Raw genomic sequence first — 7,737 nt, forward strand, 5'->3', positions numbered from 1 at the left:
CTCTAGTTGCGGCGAGCGGGGCTACTCTTCGCTGCAATGCGTGGGCTTCTCATTGCGGTGGCTTGTCTTTGTTGCGGAGCACAGGCTCTAGGCGCGCGGACTTCAGCAGTTGCAGCACTCGGGCTCAGTAGTTGTGGCTCGCGGGCTCTAGAGCACAGGCTCAGTAATTGTGGTGCATGGGCTTAGTTGCTCCGCGGTATGTGGGATCTTCCCGGACCAGGACTCGAACCCACGTGCCCTGCAATGGCAGGCGGATTCTTAACCACTGCGCCACCAGGGAAGTCCGGAAAAGAATATTTAAAAAAAAGAATGTGTGTATGTGTATGACTGAGTCACTTTGCTGTACGGCAGAGGTTGCCACAACATTGTAAATCAACTCTACTTCAGTAAAAAAAAGTAAAACAAAACAAACAAAAAAAAGGAGTAGGGTGTTTGTTTTTGTTATTTTCTTGTTACCATATGCTTTAAAAAAATAAATCCTGATTTAATGGATGTGCAAAGTGTGATCTAGTCAATCAGGTTGAATGGAAGGATAGCTGTCTGCATGCATTCTGTTTTTTAAAAATTTTGATAAAATGTACATAACAAAATTTTCCAGTTCAGTAGCGTTAAGTACATTCACATTGTTGTGCAACAATCACCTCCATCTATCCGCAGAACTCTTTTCATCTTTCAAAATTGAAACTCTGTATCCTTTAAACAACAACTCCCCATTTTTCACCTCCCACCTTTCTTTTGATGGTATGTGTTAGGATGGTCAGAAGACGCATTAAAAATATGAATTTTTCTCCCTTAACTGACTCAGCTTTCTGCTCGTCACTGTTTCTCAGAAGAAATGATTATACAACCACATGAATCATCTGCCTCTAATGGGATCAAAGGATTAAACATTCCCTCTCTACAGCTGTGGGCAGGGAAGGGGCCTTGGAGTCACAATTCCCTGAGGCCTATTAAGTTCAACTGGGAAGCTCACTGGGTAATTAATAGTCCAGATAATAGTCAAATGGGACAGATGCTGGGCTGACATTATTTTGAAGAATGATTAGGGAATGGAATTTTTTTTAAAAAGTTAAAAAAAAATTTAAACATAATAGATGCTCAATTATGAAAATTTTAAGCTTCATGGAAGGGTATAAAGAGAACATTAATTGTTCCTCCTTAGTTCTCTCTCCTGTTTCTTGTGCTGCTTTCTGGATTAAATATGTAGAAGAGCATATGTTTTCAAGTATGTTTATATCCATCTGTATCATCTATTAATTTTTTTCTGGTTCTAAAAATATGTCTATTGTATCATCTATTCTTTAAAAAAGACCAATGGAATATTATTGTTCTTACAGCTCTGCCACTTCACGACTGCCCTGTCTTCCCAGGATGGATGTACCATGATTCATTTTGTCATTTCCCTGGCGATGGGCATGAGGGTTGTTTGTAGTGTTTCACTAAGCAGTGTGGCAATGAACAGTCTCATGCATTTAGTCATATAGTTTGCATACTTACGTGCACATGTCTATAGGATAAATTCCTGGAAACAAGATGTAAAAATTGGATGGATATTGCCAACTACTGAAAGCTAAAAATTTAGGACAACTGTTGACCTCTTGAGAAGCTTGGTTAGGCCCTCGTGACTCTATAAGCTGGAGAGATGCCCACCCAGTAAGTCAGTTAGGACCATCCAACTGAGGAAGATGCTGTGTGGTTGTAGCACCTGCATAATTTCAGGCGGGGTACTCCTAGCACTGAAAAGTTTCATCCTCATTATAAGTGGTCAATTTAGCTTTCTGATTTCTAAGTCAGTCTCTTGATGACTTTGGTGAATATCAATAAATTCTCTGGAGATTGCTCACCGATCTAAGGGGACCAATGCAATTTACAATTTATTTTCTTCCCTTGAGGTTTGAGATGATCGACCAAAGGGTAGCTGCACTGCTGAAGCATTTAGCCCCTACTGCTCAGTTGCTCTGCTGGATTGCTGGCTTGAATGACCAAAATGCCCAGAGCTACTCTAAGACCTGGGGTAGGTCTGAGTTCTCATTTTCCCGAAAGCCCGCGGGGATCCCAGGTTGATCTTGGCTGACCTGGAAGAATCTTCCCTAAGAAACATTTATCTTCCCATGGGAATTATTCTATTTATTTCCTCAAGATTGGTCTGATTGGAATCTAGCCAGGATCTCTGATCATCTAAGGCAGATCTGAGTTAGAGATTCTCACCCAACTGATTCTGCCTGGTGGAGGAACTGAAGCATCTGGGGAGTCTGTGACAGATGTCTCCCAGCGGGTGCAGGAAGAGCTTTGGCAACTTCAGCTGGAGGATAGTCCCCAAGTGACGGCAACGCCTCTTCCCCAATTTACATTTTGATCTAATTTCTGCATGTGATTTCTGAACTGATAGTCTTCTGGTGACAGGGAACAAAGCAATGACAGGCCTCAATCATCTTTCATGTGCTCAGCAGGAGAAATCATGTTTTCTGCTGGTAGGATTGTCTACTAACAGAAGGGCAGGATTTTCACCTCCACAGGACTTAGGCAATGGAATGTCCTCCTGCCTCCTTGAATTAGCTTCACGTGCCATTGAAAATAGCAAAAAGGGGGCTTCCCTGGTGGTGCAGTGGTTGAGAGTCTGCCTGCTGATGCAGGAGACACGGGTTCGTGCCCCGGTCCGGGAGGATCCCACACGCCTTGGAGCGGCTGGGCCCGTGAGCCATGGCCGCTGAGCCTGCGCATCCGGAGCAGCAAAAAGGGATTGGGGCTGTGTGTATGATCCATAAATCATTCGCTAGCTCCTGCGGTAATATTTTTTTTTCTTGAGCAATTTTTTTTTTTTTTTTTGTGCTCAAGGCACAGATTTCTGAAACAGATTGCTTGAGTAGCAAAACCTTTCAATGCAAGATCTAATTGTTTCTAGGGCCAGTAAGCACTGCCTTAAGGACTTTCTTCAGGGCTGGCAGGCCTGAAAAGTGCCTCTCTCATGCAGTGGGGATCTAAGGTCTCTGAACTTGCAATACATAAGTTCATGATGGGGTTAGAAATGTTCACAGTTGCAGATGTAGCTTCATGTAGTGTAGTGCAGAGCAAGACAGCCCAAGTTTAAGTGATTCCTCTGCCCGGGAAGAGTCACTTCATGCCTCTGAACCACATGTGTTCATTCCTCAAATGTTCACTGAGCATCAGTAGCACATGGACTCAATGAATGAATTTATTGAGCACCCACTATGCCCCTGGCACCGTGGTAGGTGTCTTTTCTCATTTTTCCTCTCTAAAATGTAGGTAATACAGCACCTGCTCTCTATTCCTCCAGGGTTACTGTTGGACTCAAAACAAGATAATGTGTGGGAAAATACTTTGGAAGCAGCAAACCATGTAACCATGTAGAGGCCTGTTACCTTTGCCTTTATTTCAGATTTTCCACTTCCCCTGTTTTCCCTTCCTATCCTTCCAAGTCTGTACGAGTTTACCTGGGTGTGGCTTCACGGGGCTGATTATTCACCATGCCACCCAAGTCCAGTGCAGACACATAGCTGGGAGTGTAGCATTTCCTTCCGAACCCATGCCCTTAGGCACACGTGTCATCTTGAAATCTACATCAGTGCGAACACCAGCTTCCCACACCCTGTGGGAGATGGAGTTTGAATATGTGTGTGAATCACGTAAAGTTGAAGAGTTGGGTTCCGTGCCTTTGTGCTGTGCTGTTCGTTCCCACGTTGTCAGAGACAAGATCCGAGTGATCAGGTGAACTTGATCTGCAGCAAAAATGGCATGGGCTTGCCGCAACTACAGAAAGCCCACGTACAGCAACGAAGACTTAACGCAGCCAAAAATAAATAAATAAAATAAATAAATTTATTTTAAAAAGTGGTAAATGAAACTGTGTGAATAATAAAAGATGCAAACCAATCTAAAGAGTATTATTACAGAACTGACAAAAAGACAAAAAACACTAGTGTAGGCATAAAAGAACATAATTGAATGTGAAATTTTTGTTTTACATAAACCAGGTTAAAACTAATAAAGGGAAAGGTAAAATGTAGAAAATTAAATGAATAGCTTTTTAAAATAAGTCAAAAATTCAAAACTATATTAAACAAATACATTAATTATATATATCATTATATATATACAACTTTTAATATACAAGAGTGTGTGCAAGTAATGTCTGCCTTTTATATTTATACCCAAAGCTGAATGATACCCAAAGATCATGTTCCCATGTGCCATGGAGGAAGAAAGGTCTCCTTTGAGCTGGGATAATAACTTGAGCATCAGATGGCTTTTTGATCACAAACCCAGTTGAAATTTACAGGTAGCTGTGAATGACTAGGCCAGGCAAATGGGGCCAATATGGTTCTTGGAAAGAACTGAAGGATATAGTTCAAGGCTTAAACCACCCCCGCTCAAATTTTCTTCTGAAAAGCAGGAGAAATTAGAGGCCCCATCACTTGAGACCTGGCCAAATTGCCTTGCTGCCTGTCTCCCCACTTCCCTGTTTCTTGCAGTTCCTACCTACTGCCTGCGGTTGTGATGATGATCATTAAAGTATCTAGCCATGTGCCTATGTAGGTACTCAAAGCATACTGATTCTCTTTTACATACGGCTCAAAAAAAAATCTTAAAAAAATCATGGGCACAGGGGCTTCCCTGGTGGCGCAGTGGTTGAGAGTCCGCCTGCCGATGCAGGGGACACGGGTTCGTGCCCCGGTCCAGGAAGATCCCACATGCCATGGAGAGGCTAGGCCCATGAGCCATGGCCGCTGAGCCTGCGCGTCCGGAGTCTGTGCTCTGCAATGGGAGAGACCACAACAGTGAGAGGCCCGCATACCGCAAAAAAAAAAAAATCATGGGCACATAAAAAGGTTGGCTATAGACATTCATTGTAAGAGCAGGTCACATGGCTCAAATATTGACCACAGTACCCTCTGATTTGTTTGAAATTGGCTGAGAGGAGCCCTCAGTGATTCTTAATCTGATTTGAGCAAGCTCAATTTGAAAAATATCTCAGTATTCTAAAGGCTTCCTGGTCCATAATGAATCAGGCAGGCAAGAGCTTGTTTGGATGAAGATTCACATTTCATCCATGAAACTATATAAAATTCTTATATTTTATCTTGTATTACACAGACACATGATATAATTATACTACGTGGTATGCCAAAAGCTCAGAATAGCAGAACACTTATTTAAATTATAGTTTAGAATTTCTCAAATCACTACCTTTTCCTAAGAAGTCCATGTCCTCATGACATTGTCAGCCCAATTTAAAAAATAAGCAGGAAATCTAGTTTATCATTTGAATGTGCAGTTTCCATCACACAGCAGAACATCTAGCCATGTGGCTTTGGGCAAACCACTTGATCTCTTCAACCTGAAAAACATTTTCATGCCTACCACGTGCAAGGCTTTGGGATGGACTTCTGTGGGATGACTCAGGCATGCCTTTGAGGAGAAGGGCATGCTGGGTAGGGACTTTCAGTAGAAGTAAGTACAGAATCTGCAATAGTTCTGGAAGTAGACGGCGTATTAAGGAGGGGGGGGACTAGCAAGTGGTTTGGTCTGGTGGAAGCATATGGAACATGTAGACGTGCAGGGGGGGCTAAGGTTGTTGGGGAGCTGTTAATTGGATAGAAGGCTCATAAGGAAGGCAGGCATCACAGATTTGGAGCCTGGATGACTTGGAGAATAGGATGCCTTTTAAGCAGCGTTAGGGAAAATGGCAGTTAGTGTTAGTTTTGGGAAACCAAAAGAATGATGCTTTTGGTTTTAAATAAACTGAGCTTAGGATCCTACTTGGTTATCCAGCTGGAGCTTCCAGTAGGTAACCGAAATAGGGGAGTACAGTTTGAGAGTTGCAGGGGCTGGAGATAGAGATCTGAGAGTCGCCAGAGTGATAGCTGAACTTGACTGGATCTGTATTCATTAGGACGTGGGTTCAACTGATATAACAGCGACACCCAAATATGGTAGTTTAAACCAGACAGAAGAGTATTTCTTTCTCATGTAATAATTCAGGAGTGGAACTTCCTTGGTGGCGCAGTGGATAAGACTCTACCCTCCCAATGCACAGGGCCCGGGTTCGATCCCTGGTCAGGGAACTAGATCCCATATGCCTGTCGCAACTAAGGAGCCGGTGAGCCACAACTAAGACCTGGAGCAACCAAATAAATAAATAAATATTTAAAAAAAAAACAACGAATTTGGGAGTGAGGAGTCTAGGGCTGGAGTGGTGTCTGTGGGAGATCAGAGCCTTAGGATCCTTCTACCCTTTTGCGCTATGAACCCTAGGGTCATGACCTTGTTCATATGGTCCAATATGACGCAACACTATCACATCTGTACTTCCAGCAGGGAAGGGGGGAAAATGGGAAAAAGACAGGACCTGAAAGTACTATAGGAACAGAATTGGGAGAGTTGCCTACTGATTAGTGCTTTCACTGCCATGGCTGGGTTCAGTCCCTGGTCCGGGAACTAAGATCCCACAAGCTGTGTGGTGCAGCCAAAAAACAAACAAACAAACTATAGGACCAGAATCCCAGACTTAGCTAGACATGTGGCTGCCCACAATAAAGGTTACATTACTCATCCGCCTTGTAGATAAGTAGCCAATAAGAGGTGAGCAAAAGACACGTGAGCAACTCCTATATCCACCCTACAACATGCTTTGAATATCACTATATCCTTGCATAATGAATCAGAGAGTGCACTGTGGTGAAAGCCAAATTAAGGATAGTCTCCTGAAGGAGGGGTTTCACGATGCTATCCACATGTCAAGGAGTATGAGAATTGAAGACATTAGGGCAGTGGCCCTCAACCAGTGTTGGTTTTGCCCCTCAGGGGACATTTGGCAATCACTGGAGACATTTTTGGTTGTCACGACAGGGGGCAGAGGATGCTATTGGCATCTAGCAGATAGAGGCCAGGGACGCTGCTAAATCACCTATAGTGCATAGGAAAACCCCACCACCAGCAAAGAATGATCTCTGCCCAAGAGGTCAGTAGCGCTGAGGTTGAGAAACCTTGCATTAGGGGATTAGGGAAGTGGTTCCCAAACTTTGCTACACATTAGAATCACCCAAGAAGCATTAAAAAATCCTGATGCCCAGGTCACACCCAGACCAGTGAACTCAGAATATCGTGGAGTGAAGCCCAGACATCAGTAGTTTAAAAAGATCCCAGATGATTCCAACGTGCAGCAAAATTTGAGAATCACTGGATTAGGAGGTAACTGGTAAACTCTCTGAGAGGGGAGTTTCAACAATGACTGGCACAGAGTGGGTTCTCAATACATATCTGTTGAATGAATCAATACATAAATGAATAACGTCATGAGGGTGGGAGGAAATGGTCAGGGGTTGAGGGGTAAGTTGGATAAGGGGGCAGGTGGGAGGAGGGGGAACAGAGAGATTTGAGTACAGTTTGCTTTTCCCAGAGCTCTGGTTGTATCAGGAAACAGATTAGGAAAGTAGGTTGAGTGAAAGCAGATAGAGAAAAGATTTTCTTTTTTAAAAAAAAATTAATTTATTTTATTTATTTTTATTTTTGGCTGTGTTGTGTCTTCATTGCTGCGCGCGGGCTTTCTCTAGTTGCGGCAAGCAGGGGCTACTCTTCATTGCGGTGCGCGGGCTTCTCATTGCGGCAGCTTCTCTTGCTGTGGAGCACGGGCTCTAGGCGTGCAGGTTTCAGTAGTTGTGGTGTGAGGGCTCAGTAGTCGTGGCTCGTGGGCTCTAGAGCACAGGCTCAGTAGTTGTG

This window comes from Mesoplodon mirus (genome assembly GCF_964341445.2).
Source record: "Mesoplodon mirus genome assembly, chromosome: 18".
NCBI classification, from domain to species: Eukaryota; Metazoa; Chordata; class Mammalia; order Artiodactyla; family Ziphiidae; genus Mesoplodon; species Mesoplodon mirus.